The following is a 15,165-nucleotide window of genomic DNA, read 5'->3' as shown; positions in this document are numbered from 1 at the left end:
CAATAATCATGTTATTTTATGAGTAACCATTTCAAAATAACTGAGAATCACCTTGGAGAATCTTCCTTCATATCCAGACCCGTCTTAAAATCACACTGCTGCCTCATCAGATCTATCATACCCTGCTGGTGTCCATCGTTTTCTTACTCTGTACATTCATACGAAATACAAGACCATGTTTCGCTCTTACTAAATTATGTATGTTTGGAGGAAGACTATCCTTCAGTAGTCTTTGATCTGTAGTTTTGATCTGGTATCATCTGAGGAATAATTTATAGTGTGACTTCAGTGAAGACGTAATCAGAGATTAATCAAGTGCATTTTGTTTAACTGTAGTCTAATTAATCTGTTTAGCTCTCAGAGGAACAATTACCATGCTGTTCTTGTATTGGTTTGATTTTACCTCAGATCTACAGTGCAAATCTGCCAACAGTCAAAAGGCCGATTTTGAAGAATAGACCAGTTCCCTTCTGAATTCTTGATCTTGTGGCACTGGGCTGTCTTTAAAAAAAAGCCACAAAACAACCTGATATTTTGATTTTAAATTAGTTTCTCCTAGAAGGATATGTTTGGCTAGATGTAGGTGCCTACAACATAATAAATTATGCATATTGTACAAATTCTCTTGGTATGATGATGTTCAAACGTCACATGATATTACCATACAAAGCTCCGTATCTTTTGATATTTTTCCATATTTCTCAGATTGGAAAATAATAGTAAAGCAAATATAAAGATGTGAAGTAGTTCTGCTCACCTTCTGATCCTTCAAGCAATAACAGGAAAGATACCGAGAGCTGCCTTAACCTCTCATTAAGGAGTGGTTCTAAATTATTGACTCCTGGCACCTGAACATAGAGTAGCTGCAGGTGGTTGTAATTTGTGTAGGATTTGAACTGTCGGGCAATGTATAGGTGCTAGAAAGGCAGTACCATTTGGCAAAGAGGAATTTTTCTCCACAATACAAGTTTCCAGTTGATGCAAGGAGTTGATTTTGTCAACTTTTCAAAGTTTCTGACACAGAGGATATGCTGTGTGGACATTGTACTCAGTGATACAGAAATTCTGGCTTGCCAAGCAGCTACATCAGAGGGAGGCCACTGATTTCAGAGATCACTTGGATGTCTGAAGAAATAAAAAAAAAAAAAGAAAAAAGGCAAAACATGTATGTTTGAAATGGCTTTTAGCCACTGTTGGCCCTTCCATATATGTATACACAGCTAGATAGATTTGTCTTGCAAATAGTTTACAAACAGGTAACATGTTTATAGTTTGTGAACTTTGCGCTTGATTATGCAATTAGAAAATGTGTAATTATCAAGTTATTTTGATGTCGGGGTCTAACCCCAGCCAGCATCTAAGTACCACACAGCTGTGGACTCATTCCTCCCCCATCAGAGGAATCAACAAAAAAGTAAAGCTTGGAGGTTGAGATAAGAATGGTTTAATAATGAAAATAAAATATAATAATAATAGTAAAATATAATAATAATTGTCGTGAAAAGGAATATAATAAAAAAGAGACAGAGAAATAAATCCTGAGGAAAGACAAGTGATGCCCAGTGCAGTTGCTCACCACCTGCTGAGCGGTGCCCCATCAGCCATCCGCCCCCCAGCCAACTGTCCCCAGTTTCTGTACTGGGCATGACGTCCTCTCGTATGGAGTAGCCCCTTGGCTAGTTGGGGTCAGCTCTCCTAGCCATGCTCCTCCCAGCTCCTTGTGCCCATGCTCGCTGGCAGAGCTCAGAAAGTGGAAAATCCTTGACTTAGGATAAAAGCTACAACTAAACTATCAGGGTGTTATCAACATTATTCTCCCACTAAATCCAAAACCCAGCACAGTACCTGCTACTAGGAAGAAAATTAACTCTATCCCAGCTGAAACTTGAACACTTGAAAATCTCTTTCAAGTAATCATGTAAATTGATCTGAAATCTTTTGCTAATATATTTTGCCCTAAACATACATTTAGGTAAAATGAGTTACTGCAAATGGCTTTTCACAGCACGTAAACCCATCTCCCTAGTATCAGAAACAAAACATTATGTAAAGCTGGGAAGATTTGTGTTGCACATAGAAAAAATTCTCATTAATCCTGGAATTTATAAAAATGGCATAGCTAGTATTAACAGAAAAGTAGACCACTGGCCTGCTGGTTGGATATTTTATGATAATCTTTCATCTGGTATGCAAACACAGGTATTTGTTTTCATTTTACACAGAGCGTCTCCAAGTCTGGAGTGCAACTGTTACTTGCTGGGCATTGAAACAGCCATATCAAATAATACCTAAACTTAAACTGGGGTCAGCTGTGGATGTTGTACTAGGTGGCAAAGACATAAAAAAACCTGTCACACACAAATACTAAATATAAAAAATTGAGCTTCGCAGAACAGGGGCTTTGTTTTCAAAGGGACATTGTTAGAAACAGTAACCGGTGTCAGATTGAACAGGACGAATCCAAGCAAAGCGCCGTGGTTTTCTTGGCTCCTTTAAGCAACTCAAGTGGGTTTGCACTTGTTTTCACTTTTCCCCAAAGTACTCTGCTGTATCTCCTCAGCACGAAAAGCCTTTTCTAGAAAGAGCCAGAAGTGCTGACAGATTTTTTTTCTGCTGAAGGAGCGGGCAGGTGGAGGCATAATGATCCCAGAGGCAAGTCAGCACAGAACCCCGAGCGGGCGATAGTGCGAACCCCACACCACGCGGCACAGGTCGTCAGCAGCAGATGCCACGCTTGCATTTCAGACTTCCCCCGCTGAAGTAACAACCACCACAGGCTGCTTTCAGGGGAGATGACTCAAAGACATACTTCTCCATTCTTTAAGGTTAAATCTAGGAGAAAAATGGATTTCTGCTCTCTGAACACTATTTTTCCATTTAGTCTTATGTCACTGTGTCAGAATATTTTTTTCAGATATGCCATTAAGCAGCTACTACCTCTAGGATGTCGCCTTTTAGCACAGTGCTGGATTTTGTCTGAGCCTCTATATTCTCTTCTGCTGTTTTCTTACTTTACCCATTTGCTTGAGCCAGATGGTAATTTTTACTCTCAAAAAACGTTCACACAAAGTTGAAATTCCTCCCTGAGCAAGTGCTTTGTTAGCTGAGTCTCAATTAGTTGCTCAAATATGCTTTGCCCCAGTTGTATGCCATTTTGTAACAAAGGGCTGTACACTGACTATCTGCAGCATCTACAACAAATCCTGCTATCACTGCTGACATTTCCTTTACTCTTTCTGTTGTCTAGAGGAATGTGAAAACAGCAGCATGATGGACCACGCACTGACAATACATCTGGCGCGGATGCAGAGCTAGAAAGACAGAGTAATGCTGCTATCTTCTTGGATAAATTATTAACTCCTAAATTACATCCAACCTTCTGTCCTGCTTCCCTCCTCACTTAAAAATAATAAAAATGGATAATGCAATCGTTGCAGCTCAATTTTCAACTTGTTTTTCAAATTGTTACCCTAGCCTACTGGTTTAAAGTTGCTTTTTGATGGAAGTTGGCTGAAGTCCTTTGAATGACAGTAGGAAAAAAAGATTTGGCCCACAAACGCTTGAAGAGCTCTCCTGTCTTTTGTCTACATTCAGTCTCACTCAGGAGTCATTATCTTGCAGTAGGACATTTCTGTTGTATTCAGAAGCTGTAGAGTTCCTGTGCATGTGTCCTCTTTTTTTTTTGTGTCCATTCAGAACCACTGGTTACACTGTATTTCAGCTTTTTGTATTTAGAAAAAAAATTATGTATTTATACTTAGAAAAAAATACTCTTTAGTTAGAGTGGTATTTAACTTGCTTTCTAGCATCATGGTTTCTCAGAGTAATGAACTGCACAGAACTGAAAATCAGCCTAAAATACCCTAAAATGTTCAGACTGTAGTAGGATTCGATGCCTTTCCATTTATAACACTTTCATCATGTTGTACACGACACTAAAATTACTGAGAGATCTTCTTGGTCTTGGTTTCAGTGCCGGCCTGTATCAGATGTTAATGAAGCCAAAGGCCTGTTGATGTCACTAGGCCAATTTAGTTTTAGTGCTCTCACTCTACCGCTGTCCCTCGCCAGACTTGCTTTCCTGCGCTTACTTACGCCGGAGTATTATAGACGCCTTGACGTTCTCCTCCCACAAGCCTGTCTGAATTTGAAACACCACATAACAAGCACTTTTTTTCTAGTTAAAGAGCCCTAGATATTTTTCTTTTTCATTTTTTTTGGAAGCTACCGTGTGATTAGTTATAAGATAATGCACAATGTTCTGTTTCTTCAAAAGCAGAGACTGCAAAACAGATCCCCAGATGGTGCAAATTAAAGGTAGTTCCTCTGGCTTCAGTGGCTGTTTGCTGATTCACATCAGCTGAACATCTGCTCCGGCGATTAGAAAATAAACTTAGGGCTCCCACATGACTGCAAACACTGAGCAGGAGGTAGGCCTGTTAAAATTTACGATCAGAAGTTCAACGCTATCTCTGAAATAGTACATGAGCCTACTTCTGATCTCTGTTACTCTGTTTTAATATAACCTTTAATTTGGGGATTGTTTTTAATTTACATTGATGACATTTTCTACTGTTGAGCCTATACACATTCAGTTTTTAATGCATCAGATCAGACCTTTTGCAGGCAAATTTATAGATCATGAAATGACCATTGCCCAAACTGTTTCTTGGTACTGGAGCTGGAGTTGATCCCAACAACGATCAGCTGCAAATAGCCCAAGAACAGGAATCGGTCATGAGTCAGCAGATTGTGGAGCTGCACTTTCCTGCCTTTGTCCTAGCTGCTCTCCTTTCAAACAGAACAACTTCCTAATAAAGGCAAGAGAGGAAAACTTCATTTGAGATAAAGTGAGGAAATGGTGAGTGGAATGAGCCATTTCAGTACTCCCTGAAAGATTCAGGGATCTATTGTTCCCATGCTAAAAAAATTCCTTCTTAAGAAGCCCTGAGAACAAAGTCATCCTCTGGTAGCACTGCTGATGGTAAAACAGTGACAGAAAACTTTTCTGTCACAGCTGCTTGGTTTGGGTGTGTTCCATAATGTTTCTAGAAGGAAAGGAATACTTAATTATCTGCTGGCCTGGCCTGGGAACTCCAGTCTTCCGGATTCTGTTCCACTTGACTGTCTGCAGAAGGGGGAAGTCACTTGCCCTCATATCCTTAGTTCCTCAAGGTTTCAAATGGAAGGATGATCCTCAGAGCTGTATTTTAAAAATTAAGACACACAATATGCTTAGATAATTAGATGCCAGTATGAAGTGTTAGGTAATACGTGTTTCACATTGTACACAGAAATGCTAATAGGATCACAAAGCTAGAGACATTTACGGGAGCATCTGAAATTTAAGCTATCTTATTTCTGGCTCTTAACCCTGCCAGTGAGCAGAATTTAGCATATAAAATGGCATCAAATCCAAGATGCATCCTTTATGCAACAAAAATGTAAATGTCCAGATGCAGATTGCTATTGTCAATGCTGTGTTTCAGGCTAATTTTGCAAGGGAATTAGAATACATAACTGAATAAGGAATTTCGAAAGGCAGAAGGATTGATATTGAGTAGAGATTGTGAAAATACCCTCAGTATGCATATCTCTTTGTTACACTGTAATGAAGAAAATGAGTACTTCCGAGCAGCACCACTAACGAGGCCCATTCTCATAGGGATTTCTGACTGAGCTCTCCTTGATTTCCTCATGTCTGATAAAGGGCAATATTTCTATTTCAGCTTTTCTTTTGAGGGGGAATAATGGCCGCATAATTTTCCTGAAATACGTAGCTTTTCAGTAGCTTCAGGAACTCTATGCCTCTGTCAGATCACCTAGATCAACCCTTTCTTTTAATGTGCATTACTTCTTTTTGTGTTAAAATCTCCTTTTAGATACAAACTGGTATTCAAGGATCTTACAAATCACTACCAACTTCATGTGAAAAAAAAAAAAAATGAATGTTAATGGTAATTCCAGTTTAGGAGCACGTAATTATAATCTAATAAACTATGGAATAACTTTTGGGCTTTCTCCATCATGACAGTCTGAGCCTCTGAGACAGATGTGACGGATTTTTGTGGTGTTCCTGCAGGAGTGCTGCTGGCATGGAGAAGGGAGCGGGGTGGGTGTGAGACTGCTGTGGAGTGAAGTCAGACCAGGAGAACAGCAGTTGGGCTGTCCTGGGTGCTGTAATGACCGACAGAGTATTTTTTGCAGTATAATACATTTGAGTAGACTATGAATAACACTCACCTGCAACCTAGAAAATAGAAAATGGATGTAAAGCTGGCTTGCATTCCCATCTGTCACAGAGAGAATGTTGAGACGGACTTACCTGCCTAAAGATTTACTCGAGCCATAGCTGACAGTGTACATTTCACTCTAATGGTAAAAATTGCTCTTTGATAAAAATAAAAAGCGAAAGGAGAGAGAGAAAGAGGGAGAAGGGAAAGGGAAAATTCTCCCCTTGGCCAGCCAGGAAGAGAAGGAAGTGGGTCCCCAGAGAAGCTGTGTCTCCTGGGCTCCTCTCCAGTGCAGCATGTCCCCCCCAGCACCCCCCCATAATGATGAGCTGGTTTTCATTTGGAGCCACTCAACCCACTATCGATTGTTCCTGCGTGCGATGCTCTTAGTGCTGACTGGAGCACACTTTAATCAGGAGCACGTGTCGCACGCTAACGGGTTGTTAAGCTTTGGACATCTATATTACAGGGTTATGCTCACCGAACGTTGGAATCACTAGTGTGAAGTGATTACTAGTGTCTGCTTGGTTTTTTTCTCCCCTAGTATAAACCGAAGGCTACAACCAAGAGGCAGAAAAAGGAGGAGAAGAACAGGTTATTCCCATGCTGATGGCAACTGCTTCCCTTGAGAGCAGCCCTTCACGACTTGGAGGTATGTGGCCGTGGGTGTGACGGCACAAGATTCTCTCGCTGCAGGTAAGCTTGGCCACTGTCAGAGGGGGCAGCAGGTCAGGACGAGCAGTGTCACGGAATTCATCTTGACGTTACTAACATGAAATAGTACCACAGATCACTAATTTAACATTCAAATATTACACCGAGTTTTTCTCCAGAGTTACGTTCAATTCTCATTAGCTTCAAAAGCGATTTCAAGTAAATGTCAGGCTTGTTGTTTTGTTAACCATGGCTCGTTATTCATCTTAAGCTTCCCATGATATGAAAATCACTATTCCTTCGATAGAGCAGATTGCAGGAGGGATTCCCATGAGATATAAACACAGTTCTTAATCCTCTCAGCATTTACATGCCGTAAATAAATCAGAACCCTGTGAAGGAAGTATGAAAACCTTAATACAACTTGTTGTATATTTGAATTACATTGCTAACATACTTAATGGGTTTTTAATTACAGTTAGTGAGGCCTCCAAAGCAGAAGGAAAAGCATATAGAGGGAGGTCCTGTGGTACTGATGTACGTAATTGCATATAGAGGCTCTCCTGTTTCTGGCAGCTGGGTGCTGCTGTCCTTCCCCTTTTCCTCTCTCGTAGTACAGTTAACCTGCTGGGTTGGAAACGCTATGAAAGGATGAGATGATCCAAAAAAAGAAAAACTTAAAGTCAGAGGCTGTACTGCTGTGGAACCTTCTTCACAGGGAGCTACTCCTTCAGTGCACGACCCTGTGTTTGTTAGACAAACAATTCTAGCAGAGGAGCTACAAGTGCTCGTTTAACTATGGGTCATCTAGAAACTGTTTTTCTTTTTTTAAAAAATCAAAGACAAGTACAAATTAACAGAATAATAGGTATTAAGTTTTCATCAATCTGTCAAATCAGTTTTTCAAAATGATTTATCTTTAGAGAAATCTTCTGATAATTTTTAAAAATTGAATTGGAATATTTACTTTTCAAGTGACTCAAAGCAGCATTTTTTTAATCAGATAAATACCATATTAAAGTAAATGCATTTCCTTTGTTTCCACAAATTTCTGTACTTTTGTAACATTCATCTTAATGTGGAATGAAAACAAATGTGGATTTTACCTAAAGTACAGAAATTTTAATATGTAGTATTAATGACATAAAATACAAATATTTTATGTAATTTACAAATCAAAATAGTAATTACATAAAATACAAATATTTTGTAAATATTTAATTTCTGATAATAAGTCCCATCAATGTTGTAATTAGCCAGGTTTCATTTGAAAAAGTGACGTACAAGATTTTTAACTGTGTGGTTTAAACCTCTCAGAACAGAGTTCTCAAGCTCATGTTGTGACCATTTGAATTTACAACCAGATTGTTTTGTTTTTATTAACTGCAGTATGTCTTATACGCCACAAGATGTCTCAGTGTGGAAATGCTAAACTTTATACAAGTGTTTTTATAATATTGCTCAATTGAGGTAAAGAATTTCTAGTGTTTGTCTTGGGTTTTCATTAATACTTGATGGGCTTTTTAGTAGCACATGAGAAAGAAAAGTAGATACAAATTTTTCCATTAGCGTAGGCAATAAATTATTATTTTAAATGGTTAATGAACCAAATGAGTCAGTGGAAAATCTTAATCTTCAAAACAGAAAAACTCAGTGTATAGCCCAGAGTTAGCAGGTGATAGCTAAGAAATATGAATGTCTTCCTATGCAGTTAAATGGAAGAGCTATTTGAAACTACTCTGTTTAATTTCCGCAACATTTGATTTTAATGTAATGTTATATATTTTAAATTATTCACATTCAGGATTAATATTTTTTAGAGGTACTCTCAGGAGCCAGTTATTTGCACAGTATTTTCTCTAAGGTTACATTATCTTTGGGGCCCAATGTTACTAAAATCTATGAAATAGTTGCCTTTAGTATGTAATATAAGTTCAGGGAGAACACATGAGAAGTTACATATGTGAGCACATATAGGAATGCTTGCCTACGTGAAATGTCTATTTTAAAATAAGAGGAGGCTTCTTAACATACTATTATCACAAGAGGGTGTGCTGGTTTGGGCTGGGGTAGAGTGAATTTTCTTCGTGGGAGCTGGTATGGGGCCGTGTTCTGGATTGGTGCCATGAACAGTGTTGATAACACGGGGATGTTTTTGTCACTGCTGAGCCCGGCTTACCCAGAGCCAAGGGCTCTTCTGCTCCTCACCCCACCCCACCAGCGAGGGGCTGGGAGGGGGCACAGCCGGGACAGGTGACCCCGGCTGACCCCAGGGCCAGCCCACACCACACGGCCTCATGCTCAGCACACAGAGCTGGGGAGGAGGAGGAGGAAGGGGGGACGTTGGGAGTTGTGGCGTTTGTCTGCCCGAGTCACCGTTACGTGTGACGGAGCCCGGCTGTCCCGGGGGTGGCTGAGCCCCTGCCTGCCCAGGGGAACGGGGGATGACCCTGGGTTGGCTTTGCCTGTGCGTGGCTTTTGCTTCACTTATTAAACACCTTTATCTCAACCCACGAGTTTTCTCACTTTTACCCTTTTGATTCTCTCCCCCAGCCCACCACGGGGGGAGCAAGCGAGCGGCCTCATGGTGCTTAGCTACCAGCTGGGGTTAAACCACCACAGTCCTTTTCGGCACCCAGAGTGGGGCTCAAATAGTTCAAGAGAAGGACAGATTTGATTGGAATGTGCTAGATCAAAGTTACAGCTTTTATTGCCGTTTAGCTATTAATTGACAGGCTCCTGTGCTTGCCACGGGGCTTGCTTGCCTCACCGTATATTAGCCTCGTACTCATTAGTGGCTGCTTTTTGCTTTCGCTGCTTGCTGAAGTGCTTTTCACCTGGCTCTGCCGTGCCCGGCCGCATTCTGACAACAGCCCCGGCAACACGCCTGGGCTGGCTGATGGCCAGGGCGTCACTGTTGCCTCCGTGCTGCTGCACTGGCCAGGCTGGAACCCCAGTATGAACTGGGAGTCGAAGCGATGGTGAGCTGTGGATGTGTCCACGTGGGAGCTGGACACCCTGAAGCGTCTGTGGATAAGGCCATGCTGCAGCAGGTGCAGCTCGAAGCAGCAGGGGCTGCGCCTGGGTAAGCCCACGACAGAGCCGGGCTGGCAGTCTGAGCCTAAATCCAAGCCCAAGCACGAGCAAGGAGGGGGAGTTCAATGCCATGTTAAACCCTGGCCCAAAGGGACCAGGGGTGGAGATTGTAAGAAAAATACCTTTAAATTGTTGTAACCTGGGATTTGAGTTGCATGTTACAGGAATTACTACAGCAGGAAGCCCTTGTTGTAGCCAACAGGGGTTTGGTTTGCATCCAGAATCCCACGTGGGATTTTCACATGAATCTGTGATGGTCCTAAACTAAAATAGAACTTTTCAGAACTACAAATCAGTTAAGAAAAGGTTGAGAGACTAGTATTCTTTAGTGATTAATGTGTGGGCTTTAGATTAAGTAACTGAAAAGTATTGATTAAAGCCCAGTTATCCTTTAACAGCCAAGCACAGCTGTAAGGGAGATTAGCTTTTGTTTGGATCAGTGAAATTGTTGCTGCAGTTCCCAACTATATTTGCTAAAAAACAAAAGAAGACACATGGCGAAGGTTTCAGAGCTAGATGGTTTGTTTAAACTCACAAAATTACTTATTTTAGCAGATAATCCTTGAGATTCGGGCTACTTATACCAGTAATATAGGGTTTAAAAACTCTTCTTATCATTCAGGCAGTATATGAAACACAGAAGAAAAAGATGATCTTTGCACCAAAGAAAGCACGTTCTAAGTCTAAAAGGGAACAGATGAATAAATATGGGGAGAACAAGGAAACAATAAAAGAATAGTCATCAAAAGATATAGGCCAGGGCCTCCTCATAAAACCTGAACAGCTATTGTCAGGATTTTTGCATACATTATGGGAAAGGAGTGCTTTAAGGAGGGATCTGAAAGAAAACAATGAAATGGTTTTGTAAATGTGTTTAGGTAATTCCAAGTATAAGCAGCAGAAGGAGAACAAGCACAAAACCAAAAATCTAATAAAAAGACCATGAAAACTGGCATCACCGTTTTATAACTGGTGAAGCACAAGGAAAGTGAGAAAATTCTGCTGTGCAGACCTGCCAGTGGAAATACATAGCTGGGGAGGGGACGCAGAGGTGACGGAGGGGAGGTGTCTCTTGGTGGCAGCCCAACTTAGCGCTAGATGTGGTACGGTTACACCGCAAACACGTTGTGGATGAGTGGGAGAGGTACAAGAACATTATCACAGCGAAAAAACAGAATATTGTAGAAACTGAAACATAAGCTAATGCACAATTTGTTAAAATGACACACGTTCAAAGTAAGATGTGTTTGGGCTCGTTACTGTTTTATGAATTTATATTTGCAAATGCTTTGTAAGTAGGGCCTCCACCCTCAAGAATTTACATCCTAAATTAGAGACTTGTATAATCTAGTGTGCGTGACCTGATGAGATATACGTCCAGAATCCTTATGCCTGTGCTGAACAGGAATACTTGAGCTAATTATAAGTGGAAGAAGTCTAATTGTAGCGGCACAGAACTCAGCATGGGTCATTTACTTTGGGAAGAAAGCCTCCTTTAAGCAGTTTAATATGCATACAGTACTTCAAAGTATTGTCTTCCTTTGCAGTAGGCTTAGAGCTTGTTTGATAGATGAAAGTCCTTCCTTTAGCTGTTTCAGTGAACTTGCCAGAAATGAGGAGGAGATGGCAACAGAGACATTTTGAGTAACTCGCCCAGCTCTACATTACCCGCTATTGAAAAAGCCTCGTCCCACACTCCTTATACACTACACTTCCCTTTGATTCTGCAAAGTTTTCAATTATTGCGAGGGTTTTCTCCCAGGCAAAGAAGGAGGGAGTGTCGCTATCCAAATTTGCAATGGTTTCTTGTGCTGCTCCACACCTTCCCTTAAAACAGCATTTCACCCCTCTGAAACCGTGTTCAGTGAGCTCCATGACAGCTACTTCAAAACTCACAGAGCTCATCATGGTTTTATATCACTGTGATCTTATCAACGAATGGTCAGGACAGTTCCCCATCCTCTGGATTTGTCAACTTCTAAATTGTCACATCCAAACACGTCCCAGTGGATAGTCTCGAGAGGGCACAGGATACAGCATGCCTCTCGTTTCCCAGATGCTACCCTTCGTGTTTCACAATCACAGATAAGTACCATTTATTTCTTCACGGTTGACTGTTCTGTCAGCAGAAAAGAACAGGTACAGCAAACTTTGTGTAAGAAATATTATCAGACACTGGAGGACTTGTACATTTTAGCTACAATACAGTTGTAATCCTTGTACCGCTTCCTTGCAGTTGCACAAGACTGCCAGTATGCATCAAAAAAAAAAAAAAAAAAAAATTGCAAAAACCATCAGGGTGATCAGGGGGTGATTTATTAGGAAAGCTAACAAAAATTAAGTTCCAAAACCTAAAGCAATATAAACAGCTGAGGAGGGGCCCAAACTCTTTAAGCCATGCAAACTTTTCAACTCATAGCCTTTGGTTCCACTGCCAAGGGGGGCAGCACTCTTCATATTCTGACTTTTTACCTTCTCAGAGCACCCTGAACCCTTCAAGAATCCTAAAATTGTTTTTAGGGAGTAACCTATGTCAATTCTAAATAACAAAATAAACCAAAACCTGTCCAGGAATGAATTATGCTTACAGTACTGTGGATGGTATTTTTAGCACAAGCAGAATTCCACTTGTCTGTGCTCTGAAACGTTAAGACAATTCAGCTCATTAAGTTGTTCAGCCAAGCAGTCACAAGATCTAAAACCCTCCATAGCAGGATGAAGCTGTAAAATGCTTTTGTACCTTCCTTGCTATTGATTTCACTGTGGCAGAACCAAGCCAGAAGCTCCACTTCTTCTGCAACCTTCCTGCCCACATAATATGCTTTTTCAGGGATCCTTCCCAAAACATGAGGAGTAGTCAGGGAGATCCTTTACTGCAGGTGTAGAAAGGAAATTCTGAGCAGTGGATTCTAGATCCTCTATCATCGTAAAGAAGCCCCCAAGTACACTATTTACTCATGCAGTGTAGAAAAAGACCAACTAGCTCCAGGAGCAGAGAAACTAATTGAGTCTGGGCTCTGTGGATTTATGTCCTCTTGCAGGCTCTCCTGCAGCTAAAATGGAATATTTATCTCCCGGGGGATTAGTCTTTTGTACCTTATCAGCCTGGTCTTCATTGGGGGCACCAGTATGGTCACTCTTCTCTATTTCACTGATTTTTTTAATTAAACTTTCAGGCATGTAATTCCTTTGAGAGCCTGTGCCTCTATCCAACTTGACTGATATTTGTTTTAAAGCTTAAAAATTATTCAGAAAGGTAGGGGTCTCCATGGGCAGATCAAATGGGCATGGCTTTACTTCTTTAGGAAACCAAGCTCTTAGAAAAATCAATTTTAAAATCCTTGATATGCTGTGAAGTGAATGGAATAGAGTTTATTTATTTCATTTGAAGCATAAGGTAAAAGATTTTCTTCAAGTGAATGTGAGTATCATGTAATGTAATTTGGTAACCTGGAGAAGGGGCTGTGTGCCTGAAAGCAGAGTCTTTTTAAGTATTTTTTAGCTATAGGAGCTGGTGTATTATACTACTTCATTTCCCCCTTCCAAACTCGCTTCTTGTCTAATTAGAGACCCTGGTGCACTCTCATTAAATCTCTCAAGGAGTATTTCTCCCTGAGGAAGTCCTGAGGCCAGTGAACTAGATTCAGATTTATAATAGACACATGATTAGATTAAACTAGTGGGAGAATTCAGTACGCAACATACGCCTGCAAATGTTTAGAAATGTATTGATCTGCAATGCTACATTTTTTAACATTGAATTGTTGGGATTAGAAAACTAATGTTCCCATTGTGGCAGACTTTTAAAAGTCGTTTTTGGGACAGAAGATGGTATTTTATACCGAGTCTAAATCATCAGACCAGGCAATGACAAGTCTAAATACTTGCTTTCCTTTTGGAAACGTAATCTCAACATGACTCAGGATTTAGCCCACGGTAATTACTGTCAGTATTAATAACAGCTTCTGTTGAGAAACCTTCCTTTGTTTACTATTTCAGCAAATTTACCTGATGATTTTTTTGTGTGTCTTTGAATAATATATGCATGAGACAACAGGGTACGTCTGGGTGCTTTTCTTGCTGCTTCACCTTTGTATAACTTGAAATTCCTGCCTGTTTATTAGTAAGAACTAAATGTAAATTTCTTACGTGAATTACTTGGCATGATCATTTTGTCACAGCAGAAGGGCTCACAAAGTGACCCTTGCCACAATTTTTTCAGAGCACATAACTGGGAAGTTCATTTTGGCAAGGAACTGTGGAGGCACAGAGTCATTAAATGACTTGCCCGTGGTCAAAGATTGTGGTAGATGTAGGGGATAAAAAAAATCCAGCTATCTAAGCAAGCATCCTAACCACTGGAGCATCCTACCTCTGCAGACATTGCTCAAGAAGGCAGAAATAATTGGGCTGGATTTTCTAGGACTGTATAACCCATAATTAGATGGTTTCTTTTCTCTTGCTTTTAAGAGAGCAGGCCCTATTAACTTTTCAGCCTTGGTGTTTAAACTGTTTTCATGGTTGATACAGTTCAATTAGTCTTCTAGTTATCAATCCTTCAGTGCTTTAATGGCATTCAGAATACTAATTCACTCCTTCATCAATCCGGAAATCTGAACAGAAATTTCATTTGGAATTTTTTTCTACAAACTGTAGTAGTAGGATTAGCAATTCTGTGGCACATATCAAATTTAACCAAACCTAAATTTATCACTAACAAAATTTCGAGTGGCTTCAGTACAGGCAGGACAGGATCCATTAAGATCTATAAAAAAACACAACCAAGGAGCCAATCCCCCCATTCCCCCCGCTTTATCCCCCACCCCAAAACCAGTGGACTGGACTGATCCTGTGCTGGCTTCCATCGCTCTGCTCGTGGCCAAGGACAGGGATCCAAGAGTGCAGAAACAAGAAATGGGTACATGGGAATCTGTAACAAAGGGACATCAGACCCGCAGCTCACACACAGCACCGGATCTCGGCTTTGTCTGTGGCTTGATGAGGAGCAGATCCTGTTTGTTAAAACCTACTTGGAGTAATCAGCTCTAGAATGCAATAATAGCCAACAAGTATTTCAGATTCATTGGTTCTCTTGTACATAACTAAGAGTTTAAGCTCTAAACCGACTACATTTTCACATGAGAAATACATCCACGGAGCATTTATTACGAAATAACATTTT

This window comes from Athene noctua, chromosome 8 (assembly GCF_965140245.1).
Source record: "Athene noctua chromosome 8, bAthNoc1.hap1.1, whole genome shotgun sequence".
In the NCBI taxonomy this organism is placed as follows: domain Eukaryota; kingdom Metazoa; phylum Chordata; class Aves; order Strigiformes; family Strigidae; genus Athene; species Athene noctua.
This window is presented reverse-complemented; position numbering follows the sequence as displayed.